This window comes from Myripristis murdjan, chromosome 3 (assembly GCF_902150065.1).
Source record: "Myripristis murdjan chromosome 3, fMyrMur1.1, whole genome shotgun sequence".
NCBI classification, from domain to species: Eukaryota; Metazoa; Chordata; class Actinopteri; order Holocentriformes; family Holocentridae; genus Myripristis; species Myripristis murdjan.
Window position 1 is genome coordinate 18240600 of NC_043982.1, and position 21109 is coordinate 18261708.

General features: G+C 40.7%; 1 pseudogene; it reads right to left on the reverse strand.

Annotated features, from left to right (window-relative positions):
- Positions 1-20745, reverse strand: part of LOC115357002 (A-kinase anchor protein 13-like) — a 115343-nt pseudogene extending 94598 nt beyond the window's left edge.
- Between the last annotated feature and the right edge of the window lie 364 nt (positions 20746-21109).

Sequence of the window (21109 nt, forward strand, 5' to 3'; positions counted from 1 at the left end):
TTGTGCTGCTTAACGGAGTGGTACCTCAGTGATTTGTGAGTTTGCACTTCATATGAAAATGAAGACATATTAGTGTGAAATGAGTTCCACATCCTCACTATGAACAAAAGAGAAGCCAATAGAAGTGTTTTTTCTCTCTGCCACTGAAGGTGAATGGTAAACCACATCAGTCTTAACGCCAGCCTGCCGCAACCTGCACACTAACAGCATCCTCTCTTAAAATGATTTCTGATATCAGCAGAACAATCCATTTTCATGTCCAATTTAATATACAGCCGTATCATAAACAACATTTAGAGCAACGGGATTGGTTTTTGAAGATTTACTAACAGGTTTAGTGTGGGACAAACTTCATAAAAGCATCTCTACAAGAAACATCTAATATTTCACATTAACACTCTCCCCTTTCAAGCCCCAAAATATTATAAAATATCTTTCTTCTTTATTTTTTTCTTCAGGGCTTTATTGTCAGGGTTTTGTGACCTTTGACCTCAGCACTATTTGTTACTATCTAAGTCCTCTGTTGACTGTGCCACTGGTGGTCTCTTCAGATTAAAGAGTGAGATTAACAGCTAGAATATAAATGGAAAGAAGCTCATTATCAGTCCTCTTAGAGGCAAAGTGGGGGCAGGTAGTGTGTGTGTGTGTGTGTGTGTGTGTACGTGGAGTGGATACAAAAACAGAGATGTGAAACATCTGCTGGAGGTAACAGGAAGCACAGCTGCACACACCAACCTCCTGCAGAGTGTACCACAAAGCATACATGCACACATACACACACATACACACACAAACTGCCACTAACATCCATTAACATTAATATTCATGACTGGAACACAAAATAATATCTGCTCCCGTGAGCCAGCTAAATCAGGAAACTAAACTAGCAGTTTGGAAGCCATGCACAAATACTTGTGTTTCCCCATGGGCCACACCAGCATGACTGTGCTCTCTGCTGGTAATAAGTACTTATCACAGTCAGTGACCTGCTGCTGTATTGACCTGCTAATCATGGAGCTTCAGCAGGAGAGCAGGGAGCTTTGAAGCAACATCAAAAGAGCAGCTGGAGGTCCCGACCCCCACCCCCTCCCTTAAAATGAGAGTATATGTGTCTGGCTCTATGTGCCTGTCACTCTTTCTCTCTGTGTGTCTAACTGTATATATGAATAGTCAGCAGGGGAGCCTCATGTTTATAAGCACCATGGTTCAAACCGCCACCCTGCTCAAGTGTCCTTGAAAGAGACACTGGATCCCTACCAGATCCACGGCTGCTGTTCTGTGGCCGACTGACCTCTGACCTCCCTGCAGAGGAGGAGAAGGAGGGACGGCTTCCTCTTCAAGGAGCATTAAATAGCAGTCATTTCTTTTAAAGCTGGACCAGGTCAACTTTTCATGTCTGCGGCTTCAAAAATATATGAACATCAAATCCAAGAAAAGAACGATGTCAAGGTGGTGTCTAGTCAACTGTGCCCATGCTTACCAAGATGGTTGGCCTCTGATGCTTTATGGGCTTTCCTTTAAAAAAATAGGCTACTATAACAAAGTCTGTGATACAATGGAATATTTCTAACAAACGTGCAGTCTGTGCACCACTAATAGTATAGCTGCATTGTGCAGGTATACTATTAGCACCACGCACACCGTTTGCCCTACTGTGAGCGCACAACTTCTATCCGTGGCATTCTTGACACTTGGCTCAACAAGTGAGCAAATGTAGCGTATTCCCTCAGATGAACATCTATACCGCTCATGGAGAATATCGTCAGGAAATGCCAGCGGATCCGCGCGACCCCTAAATACTCTTTGTCTCCGTAATGAGCCACGGACAGTCCTGGCTCCCAGGTTAAACTTAGCTCATAACCTGGTCCCGACCAGGTTATGAGCTAACTTGGGTTTCCAATGAAGAGTATGTATTCCTTGATGACACATCCCTTTCAGTTGGACTGAAACCACTTTTGACAACCAGAAAACTACACAGAGGCTGAATTTTTTTGTCAGTGATAGACATGACATCATCCATTTAGTTAGTGAAACTGAGTTTTTGTGACTGTCCATATTGTTGCATTTTCACCAGACAGTAAGACCATGTCAAAATTCACAGACAGACTCTCACATTTCTGTCTGTACAGTGATGGATCGGTGTAGCCGCCGCCTTAGCAGAGATGTTTTGTTTGTTTTGGTGTTTGTTTTGTATTATTTTACAGAAAAATCTTGCCTCCAAACTCCACAACCACCAATATGCCTATCAACAGCCATGTGTCCTGTTAGTGAGACACTGAACCCCTGCCTGCTCATTACATCATAACTCACTGTGGATAAGAGTCAGCTAAACACCAAGAATGTAAACGCAAGATCTAAAACTCAAGGCTCTAATCACCCACAGTAAGAGAACAGCAAAGTGTCGGCATCTCCTGCTGTCTAATGAACACCCACCTCAAGTCATCCTCTACCCAATGAATCATATCCCCTGTCTACCTCCTCTAACTACTCTCTGAAACTGTTTCTCCCTCTCTTAAGGTCCAGCTCTGTCTCTTTAACAGAGTCAGACCTTGACAGAGGATAATTGTGAATGAGAGAAGTGATAGTTAAAATTTACACTTCTCTTACATTTTTTCTATTGTTACATGAATACAGTAATAACACTAAGGCTAAGTCCCTTAATTTGCTTAATACTGGCTGCTTATCATTTTGGTAATCTGGCAACTGAATCTTATTCTGCTCCTGGCCTTCTTGTAAGTCACTCTATATCAATATAAATTTGAAAAAGGTACTTAACCCCAACCTGTTTTCTCACAGTCTGACAGTCTGTCTGGTTCTGCCCATGTGTCTGGATGTAGATCACAGATAAGGTTGTCTGGATGGTAAATGTGTGAGCTGGTCTAGTGTTAAGATACACACACACACACACACACACACACACACACACACACACACATCTCTGACTTATCTCTTTCTATCCTTCAATCTTCCTGTGTGCACTCCTCACCTGCAGCTGGGGACTAATACCACCACTCATTTACTCGCTCGCTTTATTTGCTATTTCAACACAGCTGATTGGAATTTGCTACAGTGACACTGTAAAAAGACAAACATAAAAAAGGTAATCACAACATTTATGCCATCAATTAATGGAAAGTTAGGGACAAAACAATGAACATTCTTAGTAAACACATATCATATCAAAATCAAAACTTTTGATACGCTGTCATTTTCCAGTACACACACAAAAAAAAATGTATCTGGGCTGAAGTGCTATAAAATGCTATTCCCTTGAGTTCAGATTTCTGACAGCCTCAGCATATGTGCTGTTCCTGAAGCATGTAGTCCTAAATTTAATACTCTAGAGGTGGCTCCCAGAGGGGAGAAGTTTGATGGGGGGTGAACAGAGTGTGTGGCATCTGCCATCACCTTCTGAGCCTCGCATTTAACACGAGGGGAGTATATAGAAGAGACAGAGGGGAGGTCACCTCTTATGATCTTAGATGCTGTGTGAACAATTCTCTCCAACTTCTCTCCCGGGAGGTCGAGCTGCCATGCCACACAATGACTGAGAAGCTGAGAGCACTATCAAGAATCACTCATTCAGTGCCTCACTAGACACACCAAACCTTCCTAAACTGGCACCAAAATTAAGTCTTTGTTTTTGCATGGCAGATAAGATGCATATTGTCACACTAACTGTGGTTTTCATAAATCTAACAGGGCATCCACACTGTGACAAACATGTTGATGGGGCACTCTGCTCTGTAATTGTGGGCAGTGCAAAATGCTGCAATTGCACCTGGATGGTGATCTGCTGCTATAGAGGTTAAAACAAGTAAGCTATTCATAGCTCGATTCATAGCTCATTCCCACCCCCAAGTAATCATACAACAAGTTGTCGAGAACTAGGAAGCTTTAAATAGCTGTGTTCAGCTTGAACTTGTTCATTTTGCACTTGAAAGGCAGAACTACTGAACAGAATGAAATTGCATCATTGGTGGCATCCTGCCAAGTTTCAGTAATGATGGATGACTAGCCAGACATCCTAGTTATGAAAGAAAATGAAGCCTGATGGGTCGCCATTTCGTTCCACTTTTTTCCTTACGTCCCAACTGCAAGCAAATAAAGCCAGCAAATAAGCAAATAAAGCCAGAGAAATGCAGCCTTTGGAGGATATTTTCAACAGAGTTGTTTCCAAAATTTGCAAAAATTCACATTTGCTGAGTCCACCAAATTCCACGCAGTGCCTGTGGTCAATGGTTGAAAGTGAACTTTCTTTGTTGCACAGTCATATGCAGAGCAGAAATGACTGGGTATGGCTGAACTAGATTATTATGAGTATTTTACTAGAAATAGTGACTGCAGTTATTTATGATTAATATTACCTGTGATGATTTGAAGAACAAAAATGTCTTTCTCTATTTTGGGCATGTTATAGCCTATCAACATCTTGATGACGAATTAAACTGTTTTGATGCTGCTAATATGCCCGCATTCTGCAATTATTACTGTTATTGTGGAAAATAAAATTATGACATAAAATTGCATATAATTGTGCAGTGTGGTAGCAAGAAGAGTAGTACTTACATATAATGGAGCTTGTTTTGGATTGAGTTTCATGTCCTTGGACACTGTAAAGACAAAAAACAAACAAAAAACAAACAAAAACAAAGTTAAGGTCCATCAGATTGTAGTAATGAGAGAGACATTTACATCAGTGGGCAATTGTCTCCAAACTGCCTGAACTTCATGTAGGGTGCAACCATCCAGGGCGAGCCATGTGCTGGTTTCTTTTCCAATCAAACACTACAGCAGATAATTTCATTGGTTAGCTCCCTTCTCTGGTTGAAGGTATGTACTTTGGTTCATTGGTTACCTTACCCATTAGTCTATGTACAGCTTGTGAAGAAGCCACTCAGGGCGGATGTTAATACCAGGTGTAAACAGGGTTTACGTGAGGCAAGGATTGGCACTAAAATAATCTCTGTGCCTCCATTTGTCTGTTATGTGCACATGCAGGTATGTCACATAAGACAATAGGCACTATCCTACAAGTAAATGATAACTCATAGTGGCTACACAGCTAAGCCTGCCACGTTTCTTTAGGGCGTAAATTTTCTTTCTTTTAAGCAAAATTTTTTAGCAGTTTAATCGCCGTGAACTTGATTAATGACGACTCTCTATTTTTTTTTAGCCTGCAAGTTATGATGCTACCAGCCATGTATCAATTAAATAAAACCAACTTAATAAAAGATCTATCTTCATATTTTATTTACAATTCTTTGGCATACTGTTGGCAAAAAACTTTACCATGCACACCAGACAGGGCTGTGTACCACAGACACAGAGATGCTTTTGGTATCAATACTCACCTGGGCAAAGGTAAGGGTACCATTGGCCCACGCTCACAAAAAAAAGCTAATGCAATCCTTTAATCAATGAATTGAGCTACTATTATGGTACTGTTGCTTGGTTGAAAACCTAGATACACATGGCTCTGGACGGGACATGGTTACAAATCACTGATCTGCGGATATAATTAAATGTTTTCAAAGTATTGAACAATGAACAGGTAACCCTTTTCTTTTTGCTCTTCCCAAAATGGATGCATAGCAGCTCTAGCCAGATCAGAACATTGGTTACGACATGACGACTGCCAAGCTTTCATCTTAAGCCGTGACCCTGGCAGTCACACTGTGGGAGGTTAACAGGGCATGAGTCTGGAACATACACACACACACAATGCAAAAACATACATGCCAGTGTATGCGCGCCGCGCACACACACACACACACACACACACACACACACCACAACCATATCAAAACAGCTAACTCTCTCAGTGCTTGTTTATTCTAAGAAAGCAGCCAAACTGCTCATTAGGACAGAGCCTCTTCTGAGTTTTAGGGCCCCTGCCTCTTCTTAGTCACCCCATATGTGCTGATTCTTCCAACAGTCCGTAAAGCCAGTTCACAACCCAAAGCGTACCACTTTGTCCCTTAATGTGGGGTTCAAAATGCAGGGAAAAATCAGCTGGCAGGATTTACTAGCTCATCTTCACACTGGATTCAGAGTCTGAGACTAAAAGCCTTTTCTGGGCACAAGGGCAGCAACAGTGGGTGTGTAATTATTCCAACCAAACAAAGGTATTACAGAACTGAGTAGAACTGGATTGTAAACTGCTTTTGTTTAACTTCCTTGAAGAGATATTGGCTTGCTTGGCATTCATCAATGAGTCAGGGGTGCATTTGGTGTCAGGGGCCTGTACACTCCACAGTTATTTGGAGAGACAATTTTTCTGTTGTTTGCTGTTCCCTGGCATAAAACAAGTTCTTTTCTGCCGGCCTCCGTGCTCAGCAGTGCATTAATCACATGAAGCCCATGGTGGGGGAGTCAGCGACAAAGGCCAGGACCTAATGAGTTCAGCAGAGAACACCAACAGAGTCAATGTTGGACTCAACAGAGCACTGAACCGCAGCAAGGCCATTCACATTTTGCCGCCCAATCCAAACATTTTTCCACTTTTCTGGCTGAATAAATAGGCTCGAGTTAGAATTAGGCGGATCAAGTAAGGGGATAATCAGTAGCTCTAATAATACTCTGGAGTCTAATCCTCTTGCCTTAAGTGCACTGGGCCAGGGCCCAGCTTTCTCACCACTGCAGTGACTGACAGCACACAGAACTTTGACTGATAAGACTCTCACACACTGTCCCCTACAAGCTCATTGGTTCTTTGACATTCTTACATTTTGGACACGTAATAGATGTTCTCGCCAAGACCAGCCTACACCAAGTGGGGATGAGGGACTTGAATGAGGACACATCCAGGATGGCAAATTAGCAAGCGCCACCTGCCTAATACAGGTAAATATTTGCAGTGGCAGGTAGATTTTTTCAGTCTGCGAGACACGGGTTAAATAAATAACCTGCAATCTGTGGTGACAAAGCCAACAAACAAAACAAAGTAGAAATGCTGAGCATGGATATTATTTATCAAAGGTGTAACAACGATGACAGGGGAGAAAGAACAAAATATGACAATGTATTTTTCGCTTAGCTGAACTTCTCTCTCATTTGTCAAGGTGACCAAAACTATTAACCACTTGACACCTGAGCACATTCACTTGATTTCTTAAAAAAAAAACATGGGGGGAAAGGCATGACAAATTATAAATAATGAATAAATAGATAAATACCAAAATATTTTTTAAATGAGAGAAGACAACAGTTATTAAAATGATATGTTAAAATGTCAGTGGTGCTGGATCAACATCAGATTTCTTGCATTTCGAAGCTTGTGAAAATGCAATGTAAATCTAAATTGAAAAAGAAAAAAGCATCTGGCAAAAAATCTGAGCAGCTGGTAAACTTCTGGCATCCAGACACTGTGGCACCCTGGACACATTGCCTCTGATGAACACATACTGAACTGTTACAGGTACTGACCTGTGACTTTTCAGTCCATGGGACATCTTATTATTCCAATAGGGACATGTCTGATGGCAGGCAGTAGGTGTGCTGTTACCTTCGCTCACTGCAGAGTCCTAACTTGACGACCTTTCCACCTTTAGTCATTCAGGGAAGTTTCAGCTGACCTCCACAACTCCTTTTCCTATCCTGCTTCACATTCACAACCGTTTCACATGTTCACACCCTGGAGCTGCTCGTAACACTCACAGTCTTCTATGTTATTGCTTCTTGCCTTGTTGAGGAGCACCTAGGAGTTGTTGTTGATGGATGGGAGATTATTTACCATCATTCTCACTCAGATTTTACCAGCTGACTGATTTATTCATAACATGTAGACATGTCACAAGAGCATTTTCCAAAGCATAACTACCTCCTTAAAAATGCTCTGTGGATTTTTTTTTTGTTTGTTTGTTTGTTTAATAAATGCATAGCTGCCAGAGAAGCTTATTTGTTGATACGCCATCATACACCCTAACAGGTAGGTAAAAACTTGTATATTTATGTGATGTCATTGTCAGTTTTTTTTTCCACAGTGATTACAAGTGAGTCAGCGGGGGGCTGAAGCATCCTGCTCAAGGACACTTAAGCAGGAGGACACACATTAGCTGAAGTGGCCTTTAACCTTTGACCTTTTGGTTACGTAACAGTTAACTGGCCCCGCCTGGTTTCCTGCATAGTGACTGCTGTTTCTGACTTTTGTCTCATATGGTAGCCAACAGCGGATGTTAGACATGAGGGAAGTTGATTCACTATTTTGCATCATTGCCTACAATACTGCAATATCCGTCTAAAACTTCCTTTTAGGTGTAACTTATGAACCGGGCTGTATAGTGAGTCAAAAGCAGCATCAAATATAAACTTCCTCGCACATGAAGAGGCTGTTGTAGTCTTTCTCCTCTTAGACTTTTCCACAGTGGGCCTGTGTAATAAAACAAACTTATAGATGCATTTTTTTGTTTGTTTGTTTGTTTGTTTTGTTTTGTTTGTGTGTGTTTTTTTTTTGCCCCCAAGTGAATCTCCACACATAAGGTTAATTTATGGTTCCACAACCCAAAATGCCCCAGTTGCTACATCTGAGTGGGTATACTATTATACTGTATAGTTTATGTGTGCCTCTCCAAAACTGCAACTGTACATAGAGTAACACAAGACTGTAAGAACTGTTATTGAATTTCCAGCCACAGTGGGATACCATGGAGCTGGTTGAGGAGAGATGAGATCAGCATGGGTAATATGTACAACACAGCTTCCCTAAATGATAAAAATAAATAAATAAATAACAGATGTAACCAAATTCATAGCAAGAAATGACCATAAAAATGATCATAAAAATGCCATCTAGCTGTACAGTGGTCTATAGGCAGATACACCAAGGCAGAACTATAATCGCAAAGACTTTTTTTTTTTTTTTAAAGGGGATCAATATTTGGAATTCACTAACTATACAGCTCGAGACTGGCTAAACATGACTACCTCAAGTGCTGCGTATTTTGGCTGTTAGCATGCAAAGTACAATGTAGCAGCATGCTGGTGGCTAGTGGTAAGGCTAGGGGTTTCAAAAAACTATCCATCTTTCAAAAACTACTAGTTTAAAAAACTATCTTTTGGTGAGCAACTGCTTTCATTTTACAATTATCCCCACATATTCACAACCTTAACAAAGGACTCTGGACATTCCTCAACACCTAAAACAATAAATACGGGACAGTTCGCTGGTACAATCATGTAATTCCTGCGGCAACTGGGTGGGGGAAAAAATAGAAAAAAAATCAACCAATCCTAGCAAAATTGCTTAGGCATACATTTTTCACAGCTCAGACATTTTTCGCATGCAAGGTCAGCCAATTAGGAGCCACTGGGAAAAGCTGAACATAATACACACATTTCTTTGGTGTAAAATAGTATGCCATTCAGCAAACAGACAAAGACTGTAGGCAGAGCTTTTTTGTAGTTAATTAGAATTACTATTACTATTTAGTATTACTATTACTATTAATTACCAATTAGTATTAGTATTAGTCAAAATAATAATAAAAAAAAAATCATTAAAACATATATTTCGTAATTGAAATTGCAGGAGTGGCGGCACCCTCGCTCCCTTTATGGACCACACGCCCCTGCTTAAATGTAAGTCTTTGTGTTTGTTGGTTTCTTACTTGTTTGGTTTCTATTGTTCTTATTTTACTTACTTTTATCCTGTGCTCTGCATTTCATATGTTGATATTGTTGTGTAACTGTTTTAACAAAGGACCAGCTATAGGGACAAATCAGCTTAAGCTATAAATGTTACAATATATGGCATACAAATGTTTGTCCAATATTCAATGTACAGCCTGTGAATTTGTCAAGGAAAAATTGAATAAACAAACAAATAAATGAACAAATAAATATTTTCCCCGCCTTAGCTAATGTGTGAGCTGAATGCAAACTAGAAAACCAGCTTAAGGTTACACCCAAAAGCGTTCACCAACTGGTTTACAATGCAATTCACAAATTGCAGGCTTTACTGCAGAACTGGTTAGACTAATCATTAGGTTTATAGGACCTAATGTGTAACTTATTAGATGATGTAACTGACGGTAAGTCAGAAAAGCTGTCATAAAAACAAATCACTGCTTTGGTATCTGTTCTCCAGGCTCCTTTTGAGCTCTCATGTCCATGTGACGCTGGCTGTGATGATTAATCTGGTCAGTTCCTTACGGGATGTCTCTAACGTTTCCTGTTACAGCACTGTATACAGAGTAGAGGTCAACGTTCTAGTATGGATTGTCCATATTTCCTGTCACAACAGATTCTTTCTGAGATGATACAGTCATATGAAACTGGTACATTGTCATCATACTCAACAGTGTGTGTCAACCAAATGTTTAATATATTTCTAGACAATTCCATTTGCATCTGAAGCAAAAGATCATGAGTAGTTCAGAAAGTATGCGGTACAAAGTGTGACCTCTACGCCTCCATCTGTAGGTCATGTTTTTACAACAATTTGGAAACAATTCTGTGATGGAGAATTGAAGACGGTGCAGCACTGAGTACTGAAGTTTCTGAATTGCAGATGGCTGAAATACTTTCTCAGAGGTAAACATGTTCCAGACGGCTCCCAGAAACAATGTATTATGCTGAGTAACCACTGGACTTGTGGCTCAAGTTACATGTCAGCGAAAAGTCTTCATTATACTGAAACCAAATAAAGCCAAAACATTTGAATCTCATCTTTCACCCTCTATTTTTTTCTTGTCCCTTTCTCTTAAGTGCCAAAAATACCTAATAATGTATTCAATATGTCAGCTTGCAGCTATTTTGTCTATGTCAGTATTGCTTTATTATTTAAGACTTTTCTTGTTTTGCACAATGGCAAATTTGAGCAAAGGCTAATATTCAGTAATAGGGCTTCAAGTGCTGGCTACAATGATAACAGGCATTAACCTGAAAATCGCACAGTTCTTAGTGAAATCCATTATCATTAGACAAAGCCTGCACTGAGGCGCAACATTCAACTTGTATTGTTATCTTTGAGATCCATTATGTTTAGAGAAAGAGGGTAAATAAAAACTGCATATCACTTGTCTGTGTTTCCAAAACCAAAGTCTGGCACCACCTCCCCCTCTTTGGTAACAAAGTAAGATCCTTGAGAAAGACATCCTCTAAGCTCAGACCTACTGCCACCCGACACCTGTTTATAGAGATTACACAACCCATTAACTCATCTAAATCAGTAGGCCCAGACGCCTGCTTTCAGAAGAGCTTTACGGAGTCTCCATTATAGCAGAAACTGCCATTTTTGAACTACGATTAAAACAGACTTTCTTCCTTCACAGGAGCAAGGCGACAAAAAGGCAGGGCATCAGCCACATTCAAGTGCACAGCCGTCACAAATGGACCAATAAATCAGGAGACAAATCCCTCTCAATGCTGGAATGGAGTGGTAATACGCCAAGTCAGGGGTCTGAAAGGACCTGTTATGGCTTCCACAGGTCCCCTGACTATCAGAATACACCATAATAGCCATGTGACTGTGGCATGAATGGAAGGATGAATAGGATTAACTTCACAACTCATTAAACGGACTGTCTCCTACACCTTCCCAACTGTCAGCTGAGGCCTTCCCAGCAAAGCCACATCCCAGTCATATAGCACAGACACTTATGCTCAGTCAGAAATGTATGAGTTGTGTTGCTGTTGTCTCTGACAGCCCCCCCCATAGGAAAACATGTTCTTGATCTCAATAGTCTGGATAAAGGTTATAAGGTTGACAAATGTCTAGTAGGCTATACATACGTACCATAAATGCTACTAACAACAAAAATCAGTGAGTTCCACTAATATAGTCTAGTCTTGTATGCAAGAGCATCGCAGGCTGTATAATGTTACTGTATCATTAATTGCATCATAATCTGCATAATCCTACTCGGATTGAAGAAAAATTGATCAAGGAAAGATTCTAGGCTGGCCTGGTTTTATATGTTCCAAATAAAACTCTTGAATCTTGAATCTTGTGCAGATAGTGTGCTCTTCAGCGCGAAATAGCTTTGAATTCTGCCACTTTCTTTTGATTTAAGACAGAATTTCAAATCTACAGAAAACCAATCGTGGGCGCAGTCAGTACAAAGTACAAATTCTTGCACACCTGCTTAACTGATGCAACCATGATTTATAGCTTATGTCATTAACTAGATGAATGTCATTAACAAAAATAGGCTATTATGACTACTTGACTCAAGCAACCTATGTCAGCGACAATTAATTCTCAATCTCTCACCCGCTCTGCTTAACCCATAAACAAGAGCCCAAATGCCCATTCATTGTTCCAAGCAAATCAATTAATCAATACAATTCTTCCTTTTTCCTTAAATTTGCTGATTAATTGTTGCAGGCTTACATGACCCTGAAATTAAATCTCTCAAATAAAATACATCAACTGTCTGTGAGAGGATGTTACATCTGCCACAGAGAAAAAACGACAAGAAAAGAGGGGACGGCATCTTCAAAATAATTTTAGATTATCAAAGTAAATTCTGATTAAAAATATAAATAGAGCAGCATTCCATCACCTATAGTTCAACAGTCCTCTCATTAGGCATAAGAGTATGAAATAGAGACGGGTAACTGTCAAATACAGTACACACCAATAGGGCCGTGCGATGTGACAGTCTATATCGTAGGACAAGAGAAAATGCCTATCGGTAGAAATTTTCATCTATTGTTTCTGTTGCTGTTGTCAAAAGCCGCTTTATGGCAGTGTTTTATGTCTTTGAGTCGGAGCTCCTAGTTGTCTTGAATGCACCATTACTACACGTGGGCTCAAATAACAAGCAGACATGGAGGAGTGTGACATAGAACAAAACTCCCATAACACTCCTACACAGAACAGGACTCAGCCCGACCAAGGCAAAATGAAGAACTGTGAGGTACTCCTGTCGTTTGGATATGAGAAATCTGACTCCAAACAGAAAACCGCACTTTGCAAAACATGGTACAGACCAGTTCCTATGTCAGACTCTGACACAAACAAACAACAAAACAACAAAAAGGTGCAAGCAACACAGAAGGGAAGTGTTGAAAGCCAAAGCAAACCTCAGCTCTGTGCAATGTCACTTCCACAAAAAAGGAGAAAGAGAAAGTGACTTTTGTACATCACAGAGTTATTAAAAAGTAGTCATGATGACTGTGGTTATTTTGTATAGACAATTTTTCATCAAATTCACAGAAAACATACTATGTCGTGATATATATCACTACCAGGATATGAAATTATCAATGTGAGAAGATTCTGTCCATATGAGACAGTCCAAGACACCAAAATCAAGTGTCCTAACGGGGTGTCCACCACAAGCCAGCAGAACGGCTTCAGTGTACCTTGGCACTGACAGAGTGTCTGAGACTCTATTGGAGGGAGGCCACACCTAAGCACAATGGGATGTTGATTAATTGTCTTAGGAACTAGCCCTCTGCTTTCAATAGTTTACATGCCTCATTTGCTAAACTGTCACCATGATTTTTGGTTGTTAGCTGTTAAGTGTTTTATGTGGCGATCAGGTTGAACAGCTCTCAGCTCAGTGCCTGCCGCCTGCTGAAAAGATATGACTATGGTAAGGTTTGCTCCATACATAAAGTCAGTGTAGCATTTTGACCTCCTGGCTGGGGGGATGGATCAATCATCAATGAGTCCATCAACAACCAAGTCTTGTGTGTTGTCATCATTTGGTAAAGACACTGAAAGCTGCTCTCCATAAAAGCATAATCATCTACAGATAGTGGTCTCTGTTCTGAACTAGAGTGGCAATGGCTGCCTTGGCTCGTGTTGGTTGCATTTTTGCATTTGGTTTGGATTCACACTGCTCAGTTACAAGCAAATCAATGCTTATAAACAAAGTCACATGGACCCACTCATGCTTGAAGAGTCTGGAATAACAAAATGAACAGGGAAACCGCAGTTTGTGGTTCATGTTCAGCTGTTCCTGCATGTGCTGTTAACTGGTCTTAACGGCAGAGAAGGTAAATTATGGTAGAGAGTGCAAACAAGTCCTTCAAGCTAAAGTTTCAGGGACTGGAATCAAATTTTTTGACTCTGCCACGCCACCAAAATCTCTGACCTCACAGGATGACAGCTTACCAAAACTCTGTTCAATAAACATGCCTCTTGTGATTCCATGTGAACCTGCAACAAGGCAAACTTAACCTATGAGTAGTACTTTAAACTAGATGTGAGTCAGTAAGGTGGTGGTGAGAACAGTGGTGAATCAGAGGTGACTGAGGAGGCTTTCATGGCATTAACTGAATCTGATCTGCCAGCATCAGTCCCAGAGAAATTTCCTGCAGAACATCCTAACCATGGTGTCCAAAGGCCATTTCTTTTTGACTAGCAAAACAAATACATGTGTCAAGAGCTGGTCAAAGCTGCTGCTGTTGCAAGGAGACCACTGACGACCCATCTGAATTACAGTCCTCATTTAGTAAAAACTGATATATTTTCACCTAAAACACCATGCTCTCAGCACTGTCAGCAACCAGCAACAGCATCTTGAAGCTAGTGCTGCAAAAAGAGGTAGATAAACAGGATTACTCCTCTGGGCTTTAGAGCAGTGGTGAAAAAGGCAACTGGCATGTTTTATGCAAATAGCAAAAATGGTTACACTAGTTGAATTTTACTGAAGTTGGAATGCTTGTCTAGAAAATGGTTCACAAATTCCTTTAAGAAAAAGCATTACAATTGTATGCCTTTGGGGCAAAATAGCCAACCTACCCACACAACAGTTACTCTCTGCTTATCCATTCATAACATAACATTGCCTGTTCAATAATTAACCCTTTGACCCCAATTTTCCCTTAAATTTACCCTGAAGTTCAAACCTAGATTTTTTCCCCCATCTTTTATGACAATGTCACAAACATATCCTGTATCTGCTGGTTGCAACGGTTCATTGAAGCTACATCACAGTTATGTTGAGTAAAATATTTAAACCCAAGATGTTTTATGGCTGCACCGTTACATGAAACAGAATAGAAAATACCTAGATGTGCACATTTCCCTGTAATTCAGCAAGACATTATTGGTATCTTTGGAAATCCTAGGTTCACCACTGGAATTTAAAATAAAGTTCTGTGGGTTTGAACAAAGCAGTATGAATTTGTAAAGATGAACCCACTGGTGGGACTGGCAAAGTTGAAGAGGTTAACTGGGTCATTATGAGACCTTCGTTTGATGGATGCCTGCTCCCTGATAATAGCAGCAAATTAGAATTATACAACAGTTTTGGTGGAGCGATTTGATTGGGCAGGGGGCACTCCACAAGCTGATATACAGTAAAAAAGCACTCTAACATTTTACTATTATGTATCTCTCTGCTTTACAAGTGTTCTGTGTTAGCCTCTCTAAATAACTAAAGGCTCTACTGTAATAATGGATAACTACATTGTATCGACCGCAATCTGCATTATAACAAAAATGGCAGCGTGAAGGTGCAAAGATAAACATGTTTCCCAAAATAACCTTGGAATTAAAGTATGAATGGTCATCAGAAGAGGATGAGTGGGAGGAAAGAAGCCTCTATATGGCCAGGCTGTGGTTTGGATGAGGGTTAGGAAGCACTACACCTGAAAGGAAACATTTGTAGCAAGAAAGCACCTTATAATGACCTTATAACAGCATGACCTTGAATGAGATTTTGCTTAATTAATTATGGGAAACAAAGCCCAGAATGACCATGTTTTACAGGAAATATGGTAAGTCTTTTTCAACTATAAGTGTAGAGTTAAAGTTAGTTAGTACTCAAAAAGTAATCAAAAATCTACTCAACTGACTACAGTAGTTGCATACTTAATGACACTTGCTCATAATCAATGACATTACTGCCTTTTAGCTCACAGTGGACAATAACTAGCCAAGCCTGAGTTTTGCAATAGACACTGATTGTGTCTTTCACAGAATGATGAACACTCACATCCAACCCAGCTATCAGGTCGGTCCTATAAATCAGAGGTGGCAGCCCATGAGCTTAGTGAGCAGCATGCTTGTGAAAATAGCCAAACTGAATTCCTGACCTGGCTGAAAAGAGCGGGGTGGGAAAGTGAATGAGTAACACCTCAACAACGGCCATCAAGCAAGGCATTTAATTCCCAACAGCAGGACACTGTGGTTGCATTCAGCAGCTCCCTGGTCTCAAAGTTTGTAACTGTATAAGCGTGAATCAGGATGTTGCTGGAAGAGAGCTCATCATAACTTCAGTGGAGAGGAAAAAAAGAAAAGGTGAAAACCCTAATGATAATTATGTAAAGTATGCACCCTCAGCAAGGTGAAAATACTTTGTTTAAGTCAATTTATTACTGCTAGCTCTTGTAGGTCAAAACCTCCCACTGGCCATTAATTAACCTGAAAAATGTGGGTTAAAATTCATGTTTTAAGGAAAACAGTCACCTGTGCAACTTCTCAGCTTAAGTCTTTAGTTTTTGGCTGTGCCTGGTGAGCTATGCACAACAACTATACAGAGGGACAGACGCCTAATTTAGACCTGAGTTGTCACCTAACACGAGGACTCCATGATGACACCAGAGACAGGACTTAAGGCTCAGGGAGGGGCAGGGCTTGTTTTTGCCTCACCTATGCAGTTATAACCCTCCAACATCACAGAGACAAGGTCTACCTGCCACGGTTAGCTCCTTCTTTTTCCTATATCTTTGTATTTAATCCTAATATCCTTAGGATTCCGCTGGTTTTCCAATTATTAGCAGGCAACATTGTATGAGCTTTCATTTGGTAAATCAAAAGGTAGAACAAGGCATTAACACTGGTCAGGTTCAATTCACACTGCCTTACCTTTGCCTAAGATAAGGGCTCCTGGTACTGTAAGGTGCTTTGGAAAATAGCAGCTATGCCGACTGCCAGGGAGGCTGATTTTCCAGTCAGAACCTGTCAGGGTTAAGCTGAACTGTCCAAGCCAACAGCTCACTGATCTTGACTTTGTCTTTTCTTTGTAATGTTTCCTTGTTTCCATCCTGCTTTTACTCTTTTACTACCACCCTGCCTTCTTCATATGTCTTACATTTTTTTGGTGTTGAAGTGTTGAAGCTTGGACTGGATATCAAATTGGATTTCATGTAGGAAATGCACTGTAGAAATAAAGACTGACTGAAAGGAGCCTTTTTTAGCCACAGGGGCTAGTTTCCCTTTTTATCCTTGCTGATCCAAAAAGCAAGAAAAAGTTCATTCCAAAAGTGACATTCATCCTCTGACTCATTATGCAATACTACTGCAGACATCAGCCAGCCTAAGACCTTTGCTTAACAAAATGACACTTTTAATGATGAAATCACCCTATTCATGAAGAATTAACTGCCACATTTTTGGCAGCAATTATTCCCCTAAATGGATGCATAACATTTGGAATCAAAGCCTCCACATGTAGCACAGTGAGGGAGGGTTAAAGCCCTGTCTGGGTCTGCTGGGAGTCATGTTAGTCACGGCTGATTGGCTGTCAGGGAGGGGCTTAGCGGGGTTTGATGTTTAACTCGGAGGTTTGTTTAACCTCCTATGCTTTCTCCCATAGTTACTGCCCTGCTACTACAACCTAAAGTCCACCACACACGCCTAGAGCACAAAAACTCAGACAGCAAAGCGTGTCTATACTGTGTTTGAGTCTTTGTCTGATTCTTTTCACGTTTCATTAGCAGCGCTGATCTTGTTGCGCACAGCTGAATTTGTCAGGTATACGTCATCCCATGAACAACAGCACCACAGCCAACTTCAACACACCATTTTCACAACCATTTAGATAGTCACAGCTGTTTGATTTAATCAAACCTGGCTATTGTCTCTATGGACAGATATGGGGCCATCATGGTGACACGACCTCACCCTGCCACACAAAAGAAGCCTCTGTGCAGAGACTGCACACAAACGCTGGCTGACAACACGAGGCTGGGGGATGAAAGGTCTCCTCAGTGTTTGGTGACAGTTATTACCCCCTACACTGAAACCAAATACCTGTGGGCCCAGATAGCATTATCTTATTGTGAGGCGCAGCGAGGGAGGGCCTGTAATCAGGGCTCCAGCCTTGATCAGCACCCCTCCCCAGGTCTGACAACCCCATCCTTCTGTTCCCACACTGGGAAACCATGGCAGTGCTCAGAGGAAATGTCTTTAAGGCAGACGAGAACTCTGATACTTGAAGGTACAGTTAAGTCTTTAGAGAGTGACTGCCCGAGAACAGGACTGAGTCAATATGTATAAGGACATTTAGAGAGTGGGGTGGTTATCTGATGAAACACTGAAGCATTTTCAGTAGTCATTTGCTGAAAAAGAGATATGGGCCAGAGACATTTACCTGTATGTAAATGTTCAGCATATTTTCGGCACAAAATCAGCAGGACAATTTCTGTTGCTTATATTCAGGTGTTCCTGGTAATGAAATTTCTGACAAGTTGCTGATGGGTGAAAGCAGAGTGAGCAGTGTGGTTTTCATCTTTGTCTTCCCCCTCACTTTATAGAAATGAAAGCACAGACGCAGGTACAGAATCTCTCTCTCAAAAAAAAAAGAAAAAATCAATACATGCCAACTAGTCCGCTGTCAAGCTGATGCACTTACTCATTCAGCCATGGTGTGACTGCAATAACAAACTGACACTGAAAAGAAGACAAAATAGGTGCCAAAGAGCCAATCAAGCAAACTGAGCCCTAGGACACAGCACAGGTTTAGAGAGGGAAAGTGGCTGTTCGGCCCATCTGGAAGCTAAGAGGTTTAGCCTGGAGAATCCTGAGCAAAGCTAACCTCAGTCTCACAGCAGGCCTGATCAGATTAATATCAGTCCTCTGTGGTGTTGTTGACTAGCAGGTAAATATCCTCAGGTATATTTTCACACTAGTGATAGGGACTGGTGTATATTGCTGGATTACTGCTAGGGCTGCTAACTGTACCGAGTATAACATACATTGCAATGTTAGTTCCCAAAGTACTAGTCTGAGATTTCAGGCATACTGAAGCACTTCATTAAATTTCAATTAGAGCACCCACTGTGACTGACAGTGGGTGCTCTAATCAAAACGCTGTAAGATGCAGCATTGCAATAAGTGCAATACAACTATTTTGTTTCCCAAATCATTGAGGCTTCTAATTGTCATAAATTATTTACATAACTGGAAAAACACTCCTGTTTATCACTTTAGTCGCAAATGCTGCGCATCCATGTTGACTTTTATCTTAAAGTGCAACAGCATTACAGTCACCACTACTGAATACACAATACTGGTTTAATATTATCCAGGTACGTATGACACCTGCATCACCAGGAGACCGGAGAGTACTGACGTATTAGGAATATTAACTAACCTCTAACCGTATTAGTGGGTGTGTGACTCTTACTAGCAAGTAGGGCTGCAGAGTTAATCGTATGGCACAGTTTTATGTTTCTACAATTAACTGTCCTTCAGTGATATTAAGTGTATGTTATATTTATATATACAGCGCATCCACTGAAACATGATTAATTACAACCTTGGAATGCATAAAATGCACCATTTGACTAAAATCAAAGTTAAGATGTAGAAGCACCCAGAAAAAACTTTACAAATGACCATCTCTAGAAAAACAGAACAACGCGCAAAGTGGAAAAGACCAGATCAGCCCAGAGTCAGAGAGGAAAATCCCTGTTGTAGCTCCTAGAAGTAGATCATCGTTTGTCATTTAGATATATTTTGTTTTGTTAAACTAAATGACAAGAAACAGCTCTTGTGTTTGCCTGAGGGCTATAGCTGTGGCCAAAAGTAATCAAGTAGAACCCATTATTTAAAATTTGTAAATATTTTTATAAACTGAAAGCAAGACTTTCTAGTTGCTGATAATTTGAGAAATGTACTGTTAAAAGTGAAAAAGCAAAGATATATGGGGGTGCAACGAATTTCCATAAATATCAAAGTGCGTGAGGTTTCAGCGTAAGCATAAAATCTAGCTGTATCTGCTTGACTGATTAAATTTATTTCAGTGTCATGCACTCTGGGTGCCCAGCCCAAAGCACAGTCATGCATCATGTTGCAATATTTGTGTATGACAAACAGATTCCAAAATATCCGAAGGTATCATGCAAACAAAGTGCATTTTTGTCTGACATGGGCTTTGCGTGAGCCACATAAAAGCCATCCTATGTGAAACATATCAAGCCTTTCATAAATCACCTAAACGGTAGTTTTACAATGGCCAGTGATTAATAGCTTTAGAAATTTGCATAAAAGCAACTGACTCTCACATTAATGGGTATATGTAGGGGAAACCTAATGAGTAGGTGTATAATTTCCCCTTAATGGAGGTCAATTAACCTAATCTAACATTACTCTATTTGGTGTGGGAGTTCTGATGAATACCATAAAGCATCATCACTAAGGCAGGCGTTACCAGGCAGTGTGTCGCAGTCAGACTTTACCCTGGAGGATATTAAAACAGCCAAAACAAGGAACAAAACACTCAGAATCAAAGTAATGCAGTGCAATTTTATCCATATTCATATTTTTTCTAGTGGAGGCCATCACCTATGGCCTAAAAGCTATGCCATGTTTGATAATACTCATAATTTCACCACGAGAAAGTACAGAGCAATTTCAAGAGCACTTTGTCTTGTCATTTCTCACAACTAAGAAAGCCATGTATTAAGGCATCAAGGGAAACCTTACCCCCAGTCTATCTGATGACAATGAGCATGACCGAAATCCCTCAAGTCTGCTCAAAATTCATTTTAAGTCCATCTGAGGGAGCAGGTGTGTTTACACAAAGCAGGTATCCTCAGTAGGCGGCATGCAAGCTCTTACCACACTGATTACAGTGAGCTAAATATGGCTTTGTGCTAACACAGACAGTAGGCAGATCAAAGCTGTGATGTCAGAGGGGAGAGGAGGAGCCTCCAGGCCACAGGTCAGGTGTCTGCTTTAACTACAACAGTCCAGCCCCACCTATCCTGCCACCAGTCTCCATCCTCCATCCTCTTGGCAGTGCTGCTGTTTTAGTATGGTTCACTTCATTTTCACCCATCAGTCAAAATGATCAGCCAAAGCGAGGGTGAATGAGGCCAGGATAGATTAATACATCTCTGATCCAGTGCTGAGAGGTAAAGCAAGTAGGGTTCGACCAATCTGGGCGAAGGTCAATAACAATTTTTTGTAATAAAACTACAG